Below are 16593 nucleotides of genomic sequence, written 5' to 3'. Positions count from 1 at the left end.
TGATCGTCTTCATCCAGACTTTTGATGTTATTTCCATTGGGCATCTTGATTCCTTCATTTTTCACTATTTTCCCCCTGTTGTTGGTAAGGGTGGCACATTTATCCAGTCCAAACTCCATTGCAATATCTTGGCTGTATATTCAGACAGTGTTGAGCAGCAATTCTATTCCAGATGGTGTTTTTCCATATAGCATCAGATTGTCCATGTAAAGGATGTGGGATAGCCTGACAGATGTTTTTGATATTTGATAGCCGTGGCATGACTAGTTCAGTATTGTTGAGAGAGGAATCAATGCAATGACAGTAGTGGTGATAGTGAGTCTCCTTGAAAAATTCCTCTCTTGATAGTAACCTCTCCCGGTCTATCACCATTGACCAGCAACTGTGTCCTCCATTGTGCCATTGATCTTTGCACAAAGTTTCTGATGTTTCTACTGACTCCTGTTATTTCTAGGCACTTGATTATCCAGTCATGTGGCAGGGAGTCAAATGCCTTTTTATAATTAATCCAAGGTACATTCAAGTTGATCTTCCTTTTCTTGCAGTTTTCCAAAATCGTCTTGTCAATTAAGAGCTGATCTTTTGATCCTCTGCTACTTGCGCAGTTTCCTTTCTGCTCAGGTGGAAAGAGTTTGTTTTCAACTAGATGCTGTTGGATTGCATCTGCTACAACTCCAGTTAGCAATTTGAAAGTTGTTGGCAAGCAAATAATTGGCCTGTAGTTGCCTGGTGCTGCCCCTCTTGCTGGATCTTTCATTATCAGGTTGGTTTTCCCATATGTTAACTAATCTTCAGTTTCACGTCTTTGCAGTATGTTGTTAAACTGCTTGGCAATGAGTGGGTGCAGATCAGTCAGATGTTTCAACCAAAAACCATGCAGTTCATCTTCACCTGGTGCTGACCAATTCTTGATCTTCCTTGCCCTTTTCTCCACCATTTCTGCTGTTATTACAAGTCCTTTCATTCCAGCTTCTTTTTTATTCTTATCCACCTCCTTTATCCAAGTTGCATTCTTCTTGTATTTCTTTGGGTTGTTCCACAGCCGCCCCCAGAACTGCATCGTTTCTTCTTTGTCAGGTATTGACTGGTTCATTGCAGTCTCTCCGTTGATGGATTGGTAGAAACATTTCTGATTTGACTGAAATTGGAGATTCTGCCTATAGTGTGCAATTCGAGTGTTGTATCTGCTGATCTTCTTGGCTATGGCTGTTATTTGCTGCTTTAATATTTCCAGTGCTTCTTTGATCTTCCTTGTTTCTAGGTGATATTTCTTGATCGGGTATTCTTTGGTCTTCTTGTTCTTTAGCTTCTTTTCTTTCATCTGTTCTAACTTGTTTGCACCTGATCTTAGCATGCTGATCTTATTTTCCAACCTGACCTTCCATTTTGGTGGTGTAGTGTTTGGCTTTTTTTCTTGTTTGTTGATTTTGCATCCAAGGTATTCAGTTATAACTGCAGTCATGCTGTACATTAGTTGGTTTGTTTCTTGCAGTGAGCTGATGCTTATATTTGATATTACAGTATTGGCATCTTTTAATACTTATTTCTTTGTAGCAAGCTTCAACGCTGGCAACCTTATTCTGTTGTTTTTGTGCTGTTCCAGATGCTCAGTTATTCTTTGTTTCAATTCCTCTTGTTTTTTAGTTAGAGGGCTTTGTTCTTTCTGAGAAGGCAGAGGACAGGGTGCCAGGTTTGGGAATGAAAACAATTCAATAGCTACGCTGGCTTCATTTACTGCCGACTCCCCCTGGTTTGCCTCTACAGTCTGAGCTACTTCTGACAAGGCTTCGGTTTCTTTGCCCTGGGTAGTCCTTTGTAGTTCTTCCAATTCTACTTCTGTGGATACTTTATTTCATATTATAAATCAACGTTGATCTGCTAGCCTCTGTTCTGTTATTTCTGATTCTGGATGTTATTCTTTCCAGAACTGGTGCATTCTTTTCAACATCCTCTTCTCGATGGACTTGATTTGTAATAGCAGGTCATTATTTCTTTTTTTTCAGTCTTCGTATATTTGTGATAGGTAAACATCTTTTCTTCCAATAGTCCTGCAGCTGCAGACCCTGGTTGCTCAGCCAACAGTCCTGAGTCCTGTAGCCCACTTGTCACCAGATGTTCAGGAACTAGAACACGTAGAGTGGTCCTTGTTGACCCAGGCAACAACCAATCTGGTATAGGTTTCTGTAAATTACGTCTCACCATATTGTTTAGGGGAGAGACACTCTTCATCAGGCTCCTCTGATGAGTCCTGTCCAGTATGGTTGAACCTCTGACATAGCTCTCATCCTCCTTGGAGCACTCAAACCCCACAACTATGTCAAGGTAGTGCCTCAGTGGGGGATGATGATGATGATGATGATGATGATGATGATGATGATGACGATGATTTCACTATCTGCTTATTGGTCAGCAAGAAATAGATGGATATTCATAGACAGGCGGGGGGGGGGGGACAAAATATTTAAGCACTTTCCACCCAATGGGACACATTCCACAGATAGGGCAGCTGCCTTTGTGAGGCTTGGCAGCTGTAATCTCCATGCTGATCAAGAACTCACAAGTTAATCTGACTTTCCTATAAAAACAGATAAAGGTAAAGGGTGCTTCAAGGCAGGGTCAAATCTTGGTGACTCTGTGGATATATTTATGCCATTTTCTTGGCAACAATACAGACATGGTTTTTCACTGTCTTTTTCACTATCATTTTCTTCTAATTTCCGGGTTTAGCCTATATACCAGGGATTCCCTGAAAGTCACTCATCGAAGTACTAACCTGCCTAATTTCTGAGCCGGGACAGGATCAGTGAGGTGCTACTATCTGCTGACACACACAGGGAGAAGCCTTTAAAAGCAACTTAGGCATGGGGAAGAGGGCTGGTGCTAAGATATGGCCAACACAATGGAAACTGAAAGAGCAATGAAAAAGAAAGAAATAGTACCAGGAATGTAAATCAATTTATTAGCAAATTGGAGCTGCCTTCTGATGGCAAAGGGGCTATTGGATGCTTTATCAGCAGCACAAAACCAGGAAAAATAGTTCTTCTGTACAACATCATGTTCCTACTCACCTTGGAATAGATGCAAATCCATTCCCACAAGGGGATAAAGCAGGTGTCTGTCTGCTTGTCAGGTTCTGAATACGCTGAGAAGGTGGTGGAAAGAAATTTGTGCCCAGTCTTCTGTAGGCATGTTCTTTGGCACTGATTTAATAGAAATACAAATACAATTTGTGCCTATATGTTATAATGATGAAGCCAAAAGCATACAAAAGATGCTCTAAAGCTGGGTTAATAGTTAAAGCGACAACAATATACAATTCACTGAGAAAAACATTTCCTGTTTGCTACAATGAGCCTGCTGTATAATTCTGTACAGATCCCTAATTTACCTAACTAATGGCAAGAAGACCCATTAGATTGGTCTGCCTCCAGTGACCGATGGACCCAGATGCGTTTCAGAGGGAGCTGGGGGCTGTTCCTGCTGGTCTGATGCACAGTCCATCTGAAGCCTTGGTTGCTGCTTGGAATAGGGAGCCACTGAGGCTTTGGATCGGATCACACCCATGCAACCTCTCCCTTCTCATGGATCCCATCACTCCCTGTGGTTCACAGCAGAATTGAGGGAGATGAAACAAAAGAAGAGACATCTAGAGCATTGTTGGCGCTCAGCAAAGGATGAACTTGACTGAACATGGGTTAGAGCCACTATTAAGGCCTACTTTGTGGTGGTAAAGGCAGTGAAGCGCCAGTACTTCTTCGCCCTTATTGCATTGACAGATAGCCATCCTGCAGCTCTGTTTCAGGTGACATATGCCCTCTTGGGTAGAGGGGGCTTGGAGAATCTCCTGCAGGGGCATGTGGAAGAATTTGTTCAGCATCTGTTGGACAAAGTCAGTTGAATTTGCTTGGAGTTGGACTCCGGCCTTGTTGCAGGTCTGGAGGAGATGCCTAGGGTGGAGTCTTCCCTGGTTATCTGGGAACAGTTTCAACCTGTTGGGCCTGAGGAAGTGGATAGTGTCCTTAGGACTGTGAGCTCAGTCACCAGCTCCTTAGATCCATGCTCCTCCTGGCTTGTTAAAGTGGCCTGGGTGGTATCATGTAAGTGGGTTCTAGCAGTGGTGAATTCTTCCTTAAAGAGGATTTGGTTCACCCCCTCCTCAAGAAGCCATCACTGGACCCCACCATAATGGACAATTTTCATCCAGTATCTAACTTCCCCTTTCTGGAGAAGGTGGTTGTGCAGCAGCTTCAGAGGACCTTGGATGAAGCGGATTATCTGGATCCCTTTCAGTTGGGATTCAGACCTGGGTATGAGACAGAAACGGCATTGGTCACGCTTTTGGATGATCTCTGGTGAGAGCAGGATGGAGGTTGTGCATCCATCCTTGTCCTGCTTGGCCTCTCTGTGGCTTTTGATACCACCAACCGTGGTATCCTTCTGGATCGACTCAGAGGATTGGGGGTGGGCAGCACAGTGTTATGCTGGTTTGCCTCCTTTCTCCAGGATCAGTTCCAGTCAGTGGTGATCAGGGAGGAGAGATCCCATGCTTGGTCCCTGCTATGTGGGGTGTTGCTGGGTTCGGTGCTCTCTCCTCTCCTATTCAGCAGCTACATGAGATTGCTGGGTGAGCTCACCCATCGCCATGGGGTGAGGTATCGTCAATATGCTGATGATACCCAACTATATATCTCTGCCCCTGGCGAATTAAGCAATGCCGTGGACATCCTATCCTGGTGTCTGGAGGCTGTGAGGGTCTGGATCGGGAACAATAGGCTTCAGCTGAACCTTGGCAGGACTGAGTGGCTTTGGGTTTTGGGGCCTGCCAGTTCTAGGACTATACCATCTTTGGTGCGGGATGGGGTGGTACCCATCCCGCACCAGACAGACCTGGTACGCAATCGGGGGTCCTCCTGGACCCACGACTCCTGTCCAAAGAGCAGGTGGCAGTCATGGCTAGAAGGGCCTTTGCACAGTTGTGCACCAGTTGCACCTGTTCCTGGATTGGAGGGCTCTGCTCACAATCACTCATGCCCTAGTAACCACCCAATTGGATTACTGCAATGTGCTCTACATGGGACTGCCCTTGAAGAGTATCTGAAGCTTCAGCTGGTGTAAAATGCAGTGGCGTGGGCAGTTATATCTATTTCTAGAACTACACATGGTACACCTCTGCTCCGTGGGCTGCACTGATTGCCATCTGGGTCCTGCTTCCAGGTCCAATTCAAGGTGCTGGTTTTGACCTTCAAAGCCTTCATGGCCTAGGGCCGGGTTATTTGAGGGACCACCTCTCCCCAGTTTCATCTGCCTGTCCCATCGGATCCAGCAGAAGAGTCATGCTGCGGGTCCCATCTGTTAGGGAACTACACTTGGCAGGTCCCAAGAGGCAGGCGTTATGGAACATTCTCCCCGCCCCAAAGTGAGATTAACTCCATCCCTACTTATTTTCTGGAAGTCCCTCAAGACCTGGCTATGTCATCAGGCCTGGGGGTCCCAGGGGACTGGTGAGATCTTGAGATGGCTCCTTTGCTAATCTAATCTCTTTAAAAGCTTTATGCTTTTAAAACTTTTTAATAATGACTGTTTTTTGACATCTTTATTGTTTTATATCCTTGTTGCACACTGCCCAAAGTCACTTTTTGTGAGATGGGCAGCCATATAAATTTGATGAGGGGGAGGGGGAGGGAGAGGGAGAGGGAGAGGGAGAGGGAGAGGGAGAGGGAGAGGGAGAGGGAGGGAAGGGAGGGAGGGAGAGAGAAAGAAAGAAAGAAAGAAAGAAAGAAAGAAAGAAAGAAAGAAAGAAAGAAAGAAAGAAAGAAAGAAAGAAAGAAAGAAAGAAAGAAAGAAAGAAAGAAAGAAAGAAAGAAAGAAAGAAAGAAAGAAAGAAAGAAAAAGAACCAACATGGGCAAAAGTAAGGGACATTCTCAATAAATTAGAAATCTATGACCATGAAATGGAAGTTGAAATTGATTATGTACTATCAAGTTGGTGTTGACTCTATGTGACCACAGATAGATTTTCTCCATGATGATCTGTCCCTAACCTGGCCCTTCAGGTCTTCCAATGGTGCACCTGTTGCCACTGTAACTGAGTCCATCCACCTTGCTGTTAGTCATCCTCTTCTTCTCTTTTATTCCACCTTTCCCAGCATCAGAGCCTTCTCCAGAGATCTGAGTCATTGCATAATGTGTCCGAAGTAGGATAATTAGAGCCTGGTCATTTGTGCCTCGAGTGAGAACTCTGAGTTGATTTGTTCGATGATCCATCAATTTGTTTTCTTGGCTGTCCATGGTATTCTCAAGGGTCTTCTCCAAACCAAAGTTTAAAAGCGTCAATATTCTTCCTCTCATGTTTCTTCAAAGTCCAACGTTCATATCCAGAGAGGGTCACAGGGAATATCATGACTTGCATGATTCTGATCTTTGTAGGTATAGACACATCATGGCATTTGAATATCTTTTCCAGGGAGGTTGAAATTAGGAGGATTAAAATATAACAACCACTCTAAGCTAGGGGTACACAACTTGTGGGATTCCAGTGCAATCCAGTAAAAAAAAAAGTCAGTCGGTGCAAGCCAGAGGGGTTGTTAACCTAAAATCGTGTGGTGCAGAGGAAGTAGGGTCCTCTGAAATGATAAGGTAAATAGAGGTACAGGGTGAGGAAAATGATAAACAAGCTCAACCCTCTAACTCTGGAGTGGAAGTTTAACTATGCTCAGAGATAAAATAGTTGGAGGGGGGAGACAGTGGAGGAAAAGAAGTAGATTGGGAGGAGGTAGAAAATTAGTTCAGAAATCAGAGAAAAATTCCAGGCTTAGATATGGAAAAGCCAAAGAGGGAGAGAGAGAAAGAGAAAGAGAGGGTATTTGGAACCAGCAGAGCTGGGAGTCTCCTCCTTGCTGACAGAAAGGCTACGAGGGGTAGTAGAGGTAAAAGAAGAGAAAGCACTAGACCAGTATTTCTCAACCTTGGCCGCTTTAAGCTGGGTGGACTTCAACTCCCAGAATTCCCCAGCCAGCATGGCTGGCTGGAGAATTCTGGGAGTTGAAGTCCACCCAGCTTAAAGCGGCCAAGGTTGAGAAACCCTGCACTACACTTTTCTCCCTGCTGTACTTTGCTGAGCTAGAATTCCACTCCCTACACCATGGAAGAGAGAAGGCACCCAGTGGAGTCAAGAGATCAGTTGTTATCTTGGCTGGCAAGTTTCACCAGCAAGGACATTCCCAGTGGATTAACTGAAGGAGATTTGGGACTACAACAGCTGGATGGAGAAGCAGACAGGAATCAGGTGAATGCAACTGGAAGAGATCTAAACCAGAAAGAAGGATGAAGCACCCATGAAGAAAGAGAGTAGGGCAGTGTTGTCCAAACTTGGCCACTTTAAGCTGGCTAGGGAATTCTGGGAGCTGAAGTCCACTCATCTTAAAGTGGCCAAGTTTGCACAACACTGGAGTAGGGAGAACAGCTATGTGAGCTTTGACAGAGACAGCTGTTTACCATTTGCAGGGAAGAGGAAGGAATTACTCAGTTTAAGTAGATGAACCGCATCTTTAAGGAGCCTGCTCAGTTCGTTCTTTGAGAGAGAGACAGGACAGGTTGCTCAGAAAAAAAACAGAAAAAACCTCCCTGCAGGACCCTGGGAAAATTAGCCCATTGAGTTCAGTCGTGTTGTTTAAGTTCCCCATTGTACCTGTGTTACACTGTTCTGTATTGTAAGTAAAAGCTGTAAAAAGGTTTACAGCTATAGATGGGATTTTTTAAATTACTGGAGGCCTCTGAAGACAGGCATCATTCCTTACTGCCCCCTGGTGGTGGGAGAATGCACAGCAGGCTTGATCAGAATAAATTCTATTGCCACTGAAGATATCTCTGGGGAATAGACTCTCGAATTCAGGACCAACTTCTGTGTTATAGCAGGGACTACACGGGTGTTGCTCAGCTATAATTCCCAGCATAGGTAAGAAGCATAGCCAATAGGCAGAGGTGCTGGTTTAGATCTAGAGTGATATGAAGAGGGTGACAGGTGATTCTACCTCCCTGACCTAAATATAGAAAACTATGTGAGGCCATCTGAGGCCACTACTTCTTTATTGATCAGAAGCTATATATTATTTCTAATGGAAAAGCAATGAGGCAACACTTCAATATCTCAAAATAGAAAAGCATTGCATTTTGAAAGCCTGTATTTCATATTGAGCAGAAAATGGACAACATAAACAAAAACCAAAATGATGTAAAGATCACTAGAGCAGGGGCCCCCAGGTGTCCCTTAACTTCAGCATCCAGCAGCCCTAGTCAACATGGCCAGTGGTGAAAGTTGCTAAGCAGCTGCACGACCACAGACTTTCAGCACAAGACTGGTTCTTCCACAGAGAACCGGTCTGCTTATCTAGAAGGGCAGCTGTTTATCCCCCCCCAAATGTGACCCTTTAGGTAGCTTTTCATGTAATCTTTTCAGAGTAATTTTGTTGTTAGACTAAAATTTTAATTAATTAGGAGGAGAGGTATATGGGTGGAAAAGCCTTTCAGATGGAATACAGCAACGTTGAGTCCAGATGTCATGAGAAATAGCCTAATGCTGTATTTCCATGATGCAGTGAAACGTGATTAACCTAGTTAACTCAGTTTGCTGGGTTTGCATGACATGCTGAACTATCAGCTAACCAGCTATGTTTGCATAATACACCTGGGCTAAAAAGTGGTTGTCCCGTTTGTTATTCAATGTGACATGCAAACACAGCCCACATCATTAAGACTGTTTCTGGATCAGGCTTGAGGTGGAAATATTTGCCTACTGTTCGTTTTTTATGCATGATATAGGTACAGTTCATATGAGAACCTTTGCATATTTACACATGCACCCTAACCAGGAAATGAGCTTTTATTGCACTAAACAGAAGCCTGACATTTATTTCACTCCATATTAAAGACTATATTGAAAAAAGGGGGGAAAAGTAGATTAGGAGAAAGAGTATTTAAGAAATATTTTACACTCATGTTACAGTAGCACTTTATGTAATTAACAGTCAAGGTTTAATTAAACATTGATTAGCCACTAATTAGTCTAATGATTAGTCACCTGGAAGAGATGAAGCGTAAGTATACACCCAGGCTGCCAAATGCTGGGAGGAACTGAGAAATGGGGGGAAAGATAAAGGAGCAGATTAGATGCAGGTCTCAAGTTCTGTTCTCACCTCCCTTAGGGCTAAATGCTTTGTGTTATTTGGATGTATTATAAATGGTACTTCTAGCATGATTTCTTCTAATCAGCAAAAAAAAATCTGCTTGTGTTTCCTGTGTGAGAAATTAAACTAAAATTGAATTTATCTCCCTGTTCTATCAGATTTTGCTTTGTAAATGCAGTTAAAGAGGTTTTGCCTCACGTGGTAAAAACAATGGCTCATTCTGTTTAATGAAGTTTGCTCTAAAGTTAAGACACACCTCCCCAAATATAATACAGAAAGGTTGGATCTATTAGATCAGTCTGGCCCAGACGACTAAAGGACCTTGAATGGGTTTCAGAGGGAGCTTGGGGTTTACTTGTTTGATTATAGAAAGCCTTCAGTTGTGTCAATCACATCAAGCTGTGGAATGTACTCAGAAAAATGGGAATCCCAGAATATCTCATTGTCATGAGAAACGTATATACATGTCAGGAAGCCACCGTACAGACAGAACATGGCAAAACAGACTGGCTCCAGGTTGGCAGCGGAGTGAGACAAGACTGTATACTCTCCCCGTATTTATTCAATTTATATGCTGAATATATATTAAGGGAAGCTGGATTGGAAGAAGTTGACCACGGTTTTAAAACTGGACAAGGAAATAACAATAACCTGCTCTATACTGGTGACACTACTCTGATAGTTGAAAATGCAAAGGATCTGCAAGCTCTAGTAGTGGAAGTCAGAGAGCAGTGAAAAAAATGGGACTAAAATTAAGTATAAAGAAGTCCAAATTAATGATAACAGGGAGACAACCAGCATTGGACTTGACGTGGCGGATAGCTTCTGCCTTTTAGGGTCAATTGTCAACAGTAAAGGAACAAGAAGTCAAGAAATATGCCACAGACTAGCATTTGGTAGAGCAGCTATGAAGGTCTTCGAAAAGATATTTAGATGCCGTGATGTGTCTATACCTACAAAGATCAGAATCATGCAAGCCATGGTGTTCCCTGTGACACCTTATAGAAGCAAAAGATGGACTTTGAAGAAGCAGAATAGGAAGAATATTGACCCTTTTGAACTTTGGTGTTGCAGAAGACTCCTGAGAATACCATGGACAGCCAAGAAAATAAACCAATGGATCATTGAATAAATCAACCCAGTGTTCTCACTTGAGGCATAAATGACCAGGCTCAAATTATCCTACTTTGGACACATTATATGAAGACCTAGTTCTCTGGAGAAGGCTGTAATGCTGAGAAAGGTGGAAAGAAAGAGAAGAGGATGACCAACAACAAGGTGGATGGATTTAGTTACAATGGTGATGAGTGCACTGTTGGAAGATCTAAAAGACCAAGTTAAGGACAGATTGTTTATCTATGTGGTTGATAAGAGTCAACAATGACTTGATGGCACATAATCAATCAAATCTTAGTCTCTACCTGGAATGAGCATGTGATTAGCCTCAGATCAGATGTGGCCCTTCCCTGTTTGTTGATCCTGAGGTGAACTCGTTGTTTTTTGATCTCCAGAAGTTGAAATGACAGAAGAGATACCTAGACAAAAAAAAAAGAGTGAATGTGACTGAGCATGTGTAAGAGCCTACATTAGGGATTGCACCATGGCAGAGACTAGCAAAACATCTGTTTTTCCCACTTTTATTGCATCCTCAGATAGCCAGCTAGCAGCCCTTTTTAAACTTTTTTTGACCTGTTCCCTAATAAAACGGGGTAGGCTGCATGAACATATATAAGGGTCTGTAAAGAATATTCTAGACATCTGACAGATAAAATCACCCATATCCATTTACAGCTAGACTCTGGGCAAGTCCAGGCAAAGCAACTGAAGCATGGTCAGTTTGCCCAGAATTTGACCCAGGAACTCCTGGGGAAATAGTCAGGACTCTTGGGAGTGTTAACGCATCCACTTGTTTTTAGAGCCATGTCTATCCTGTTTAGCAAAGGCCTCCCAGGAGGTGATGTGTGGTTGGGTCCATGTGATGGGAACTTTTTTGAGGGAGGGTGATTTTGCCTGCCTTGAATGAAGCAGTGGTGAGCCTTCCTCCTCGCGAGATTATTACTGGACTCAACAGTCCTGACTCCAGGCTCCAGTCTCCTCTTTCTGGGGAAGGTTGTTGAGAAGTTGATCAGGCGGCAGCTTCAGGAGGCCCTGGAGGAAACAGATTATCTGGATTTTTTAAAGTCAGGTTTCAGGCCAGGGCTGAAGCCACCACTGATAGCACTTGTCAATGCAAAAACCGCAGATGGGGATGCCAGCTTCCTGGCTCTCCTTGATCTCTAAGCAGCCTTCAATACCATTGATCATGGTATCCTTCTGGACCAACTATGGGGATCGGAAGGCAGGGGGCATGGTGTTGTGATGGTTCTCCTTCTTTCTTCGTGGCCAATTACAGTTAGTTAACACCATGGGAAGGGAAAGATTGATTCCAAATTCCCTGACCTGTGGAGTACCATAATGCTTGATGCTCTCATCCCTCCTGTTTAACTTCTTAATGAAGTTGCTGAGAGAGGTCATCTGTTGATGCAGGATCATGTATCATCAGTATGCTGATGATACTCAGCTGTATATCTTGACCCTCAGCCAGCCAGGTGATCCTGTCAAGGACTTGTTCCAATGCCTGGAGGCTGTAGGATCTTGATGGAGAGGAACAGATGTAAGCTCAACCCTAGCAAGAGTGGATGGCTATGAATGCATGGGCCCCTTGGATCCAGGGACCTTCCACTTCTATTTCTGAATGGGTTTGCAAAACTAGATTCCCCAGAGGGAACAGATGTGCAATTTGGGAGTCTTCCCGGACTCTCAGCTCCTGGTCGAAGAGCAGGTTCCAGCTGTAGCCAGTAAGGCCTTTGCATATATCGGTCTTGGGTACCCGTTGTGCCCTTCCTAGACTCACAGTCACTCATGCCTCAGTTATTGTCAGGCCCAGCCCAAGTACAACAGGGAAACAGTCCAGTCGAGTTTAGTTCTTTTATTGCTTGCACCGTATAGACAAAATCTTGCCAGACTCAACCTGTACTATTGCAACTAGTGGATATACCCTGGGAGATTCTAGGGAGTGGCTATTCTAAACTTATACTTCCCATGCTCCTGCTCCAGAGTGTGTTGTCTCCTGCCTCTCTGCCTTTTTTGGAATGCACCCCCTCCTTCCTGAGAAACTTGCTCTCTCCTGCAATCCACCACATCACCACATTTGTGGATAAGAATATGAGAGAATGTATATGATGGGTATGTATCAATATGTATATGAATGATTACGTTTGTGTACATACATACTTTTGTCTGTGAGAAAGGGATAACTATCATAGTTATTTGTATAACCAGTGCACAACTATTTTTTGGACTAAGGACCACCTTAATCCCAAGATACCACCTTCCTATGCTTGAGTGGTATCCTGAGAGCTACACACCAGAAAATGGGCAGAGTCAGGACAACCTGAAATTACATTAATACAGCAAAGACATGACTTCTGTGTTTTTAATCACTTTCTCCTTTCATCACATCAAATATTACAATTCAATAGAAAGTTTTGAAGAATTTGGGCTGTCGCTACCAAGTGTTTGCGGAGGAGCTGCATTGGGACATCTGCAAGGGAGTCAAAAAAGTCAAGATGGTGGCTGAAACTATGTGATTGAAGCCATGCCTCTTTTTTACATTCTTTGCATATATGACATGTGTAAAATAAGGGTGAGGCTTCATGCAGTCACAGGCATTATCTTTACTTTTTTGGCCACCCCTCTCCATACACCCCCATGCTGCATGCAGTCCTCAGGTCTCCTGTTGTGCACCCCAGTGTATGAATGTGACAAGAATGGGTAACTCTCAGTTCCACCCCCCACCCTCCTTTTTTGTAACCTCTGGAACCCGGTCCAACTATGCTGCTGGATTTCACCATTTCAGTTGCTGTGATTGGCACATAAAAACAATAGTGTAACCCCTTAAATAGATTTAATGACTTTTTAAAGAAATAAGAAAAAAAAATAAACCTAGAAAATAAAACAGGAAATGCCCCATCCATGTGTGCATAAGCAGGCTTACAAATTTTGCATCATTGCCCAGTTCACTGCAACCCTTGCCTCCTCTCCCAGGTAACAAATTGTGTAGGTTCCTGGCCACCAAAAGATCACCCACACTTCATTGAGAAGCATCACTTTAGCAAGGACTCTCATCTTGCAGCTGCAATTGGTCTACCTAAAGTTGTTGTTTTTTTCCTGCTATTCTCCATCAATTCTAGATAAAACCTTGGAGTGTATCTGCCGCTAACTCTCAGTTCTCACGATTTGCTTGAAGGCAGATCGCAAATTGCCTTTTCATTTAGATCTGGTAATCAGTGGCCATTATATGTGGGCTATTTACAATGTACGTTGGATTGGCAGTAATGGCAGGCTGTAAAGCAGGATTCAAGTGGTTTGACATTCAGACTTTCAGCTTAGGTTTGTGGTCCATCAGATCATAGAGCAAGCAGACAAGAAGGGCTTGCTCAGTAATTGTCTTTTGTATGCTTGGATAGCCTGCTGGGCTTCATATGAATTCAGCAGCAGTAGCATCTTCTCAGACTGCACTTAGCTGAGCCTCTGTTTTGACCTGCTGAGAACCTGTTCTGTTTCTTCAGTGGCAAAGATGGAATCTCTGGCTGCAAGGATGACCAAATCACTATGACTCACTACGTGAGATGGGCGGCTATACAAATGTGATTAAATAAATAAATAAATAAATAAATAAATAAATAAATAAATAAATAAAATGGAGACACTCTTACTCTCATTTTCTCCTGATTTTTAAAAGGGCAACAACAAGGGGTTATCTTAAGGGCAACAACACAGTGTTATAAGGATAAATGTTTTGCTTACTATTTTATCAGAGAAGAACATTTTAAAGCCCTAATTTATACAATCACTGTTTTTTTATGAAACCATGATTTCATATTCAGTATGTCCATTGGAGGCATCTCAGCTGAGAAGGACTACTCTGAAGTCCCCTTTTTTTCATGCTGCCAAGTCCACATCCTGATGCATTTGGAAAATGGGCTCTGCAAGCTACTGAGATGATTGTCCTGAACGTGCTTCTTTTAAATATTTTCTTTTATGAACTTTATTTTTTTTTTTACCTACACTATGGTGGCCAGAACATAGCTACAAAGTTGAAACATGTGCTATTTTATTTATTCTGCATCTGAGTACATACTTAGAAACTTCTTCAAAGCTGCAGACTGTTGTATCCCCAGATAGGACACTTCATACTCTGAGAATGTAGAAATAGCCATGTGTTGATTGGTGGGTGAGAAAGCCTGACTGCCCAAATTTTTAAATCCAGGAACAGAAGTGTCTCCATACCCATAGTTGTAAAATATATCTATAGATCATGAAGGAGCATGAAACTCCATGAAAGGATCACCATGCTGCCCAGCCATACTCAACGAAGTCCTGATATTCAGTAAGATTGCATCTAATTTCACAGGATTAGCAGATCCAAAGATCTCTTCAGGTTGCTTAAATCCTGGCAACATTCAGACTAATTTACTGCCATGCATCTTATACAGAGCTGCCTCTAAAGATGATTTTAAATTATTCAGCTTAGCTGCTGGTGGAAGGTATGAAACAGCCTTGGTTATGTATTTTCTTCCAGCATTAATATTGGCATTTCCAGCCCTAAATAGTTTGGGCCCAGGTTATTTGAAAGGTCACCTGCACCCATATGATCTTCTCAGGCCTTAATATTAACCACCAAGAGACTGCTTGCTAGATTGTCATTAAGGTCAAAGAGACAGAGACTTTCCCGAATTTGCCCAAGGGATATACGTTTGACTTCATCTTCTTCCCTGTTTGCTTTTAATGGATGTTAAATACTTATTTTATCCTCATATGTCTTTAGTGAAAATGATGGGCTGGATTTTTAAACTATTATTGGTTTCTATTTTTAAAGCATAACACTGTTTTCAGGATTAGGAATTATACAGTTCCTGCTGTTCTTTCTTTAAAAAATATTATTTTAGATTTTAGGATTTTTTTATCATATTGATAATAATGTGGCTTGAGAAACCATTGATCCTTATGTATTACATTATGTTATTATAATATTAGAGCAAAGTTGATTTTCAAAAAATGACCAATACAGTGACTGCCACAATATATAACTATGTACATACCACCATTACCAGAAAACCATTTGTGATATCATAATGCAAGAAGTTCTGCCATTCACAAATTGCAATGTGTGAATAGTTCTGTGGAATGAAATTATGAAAACAGTTAAATCAGTTTAGTCTATTGCATATATGATAAATCATTTGATGATTTCTGTGTAAGCATTTTCTCAGGGAGAATCTTTGGGGCGCAAAAGTGTTCTTCATTTTAACAACACAACAAAATACTAAGTGAGAACAAACAACTGCAAGCTTAGCCTCTGCAAATTCAAAAAAGGTAGAGAGGCCAATATTTATGAGGTCAAGCTGCTCAGGGAACAATTCTCTGATTATGTGCACTTCAGTTCTTGAAAACTGACACCGTTCTCAGATGATGAAACATTGTTAGCCTTTAATTGTTTTGCTTCCTTTTTACAGGATGCTGTATCTACCCACACTGGCAAATACCATGAGGATTTGTTCAATACAGTGACAAAATCCTCCATATCCTTTCTGATTGTTTAAGTTTCCCCAGCCTGGTGCTCCCAAGACACTGTATATTGGATTACAACTTCCAGATTTCCCAGCCAATGAAGTTTAACCATATTATCTGGATATTTGGAAGTTCTAGTCCAAGACCGCTGAAGGACATCAAGTTAGAAAAAGCTACAACTGGAAACTCCTGTTGTAAGACAATTCTGGTAATCCTTATTTTTTAGATACAGATGTTATATGAGCAGCAAGTTATTTAAAATATTGTCATAAAGATACAACAGAATCATGGGACTGGCTGACAGAGTTGCCATCAACTTTATTTATTTACTTATTTACCAATATTCCCCATGTCAGGTTACCAGATTGGTGGATCTTCTGTGCAGAGTGGTCATCCATAAAAGAGTGGAAAAGCTGTGTTTGCTTGTTTAAACTACAGCTACATTGTTAAGGGTTTCTGTTCATAAGATTTGAAGGTTTAGTCACTGTACTCTCAGATCTTCTCCTTGCTTGCTTTCAGAAAATTGAAGTGGGGTTACCAATTGCTTCTTTACAGATCTTGGCAGACCAGGATCAATAGAAATCTGTGGGGTCAGGTTAGCAGCAATGATGACCAACTTGCTGTGCTTGTTATTTGGATAGGGTATCCACCTCCATTCTTCTCTCCTGTCTGAAATTTCTTCACTACGCAGTCCTCTCCATGTAAAGTTTCCTGTTGGGAGAAGACCGATCCTTTCATTTAAAGACTAGATTTCCCAATTAGTTTTGAAGTTTTGTCAGTCTCTTATTAATAAAGCAAT

At 42.2% G+C, this 16593-nt stretch overlaps 1 long non-coding RNA gene across 3 annotated transcripts in view; it reads right to left on the bottom strand.

The window, feature by feature from the left end:
- Nucleotides 1-16090: 16090 nt before the first annotated feature.
- The window catches only part of LOC107326029 (uncharacterized), a 67215-nt gene continuing 66712 nt past the window's right edge, over nt 16091-16593 (bottom strand). For all 3 annotated transcript variants that reach the window (XR_003084172.2, XR_015795749.1, XR_003084173.1), the window contains one exon: nt 16091-16505. This is a non-coding gene — a long non-coding RNA (uncharacterized LOC107326029). The remainder of the gene's footprint in view (nt 16506-16593) is intronic.

Source organism: Python bivittatus, unplaced genomic scaffold, assembly GCF_059951505.1.
Source record: "Python bivittatus isolate LINGU-HERP-01145 unplaced genomic scaffold, Pbiv_v1 ctg000220_np1212, whole genome shotgun sequence".
Taxonomy (NCBI): Eukaryota; Metazoa; Chordata; class Lepidosauria; order Squamata; family Pythonidae; genus Python; species Python bivittatus.
Note: the sequence above shows the minus strand (reverse complement) of the source record. Positions and strands in the feature narration are given on the sequence as shown.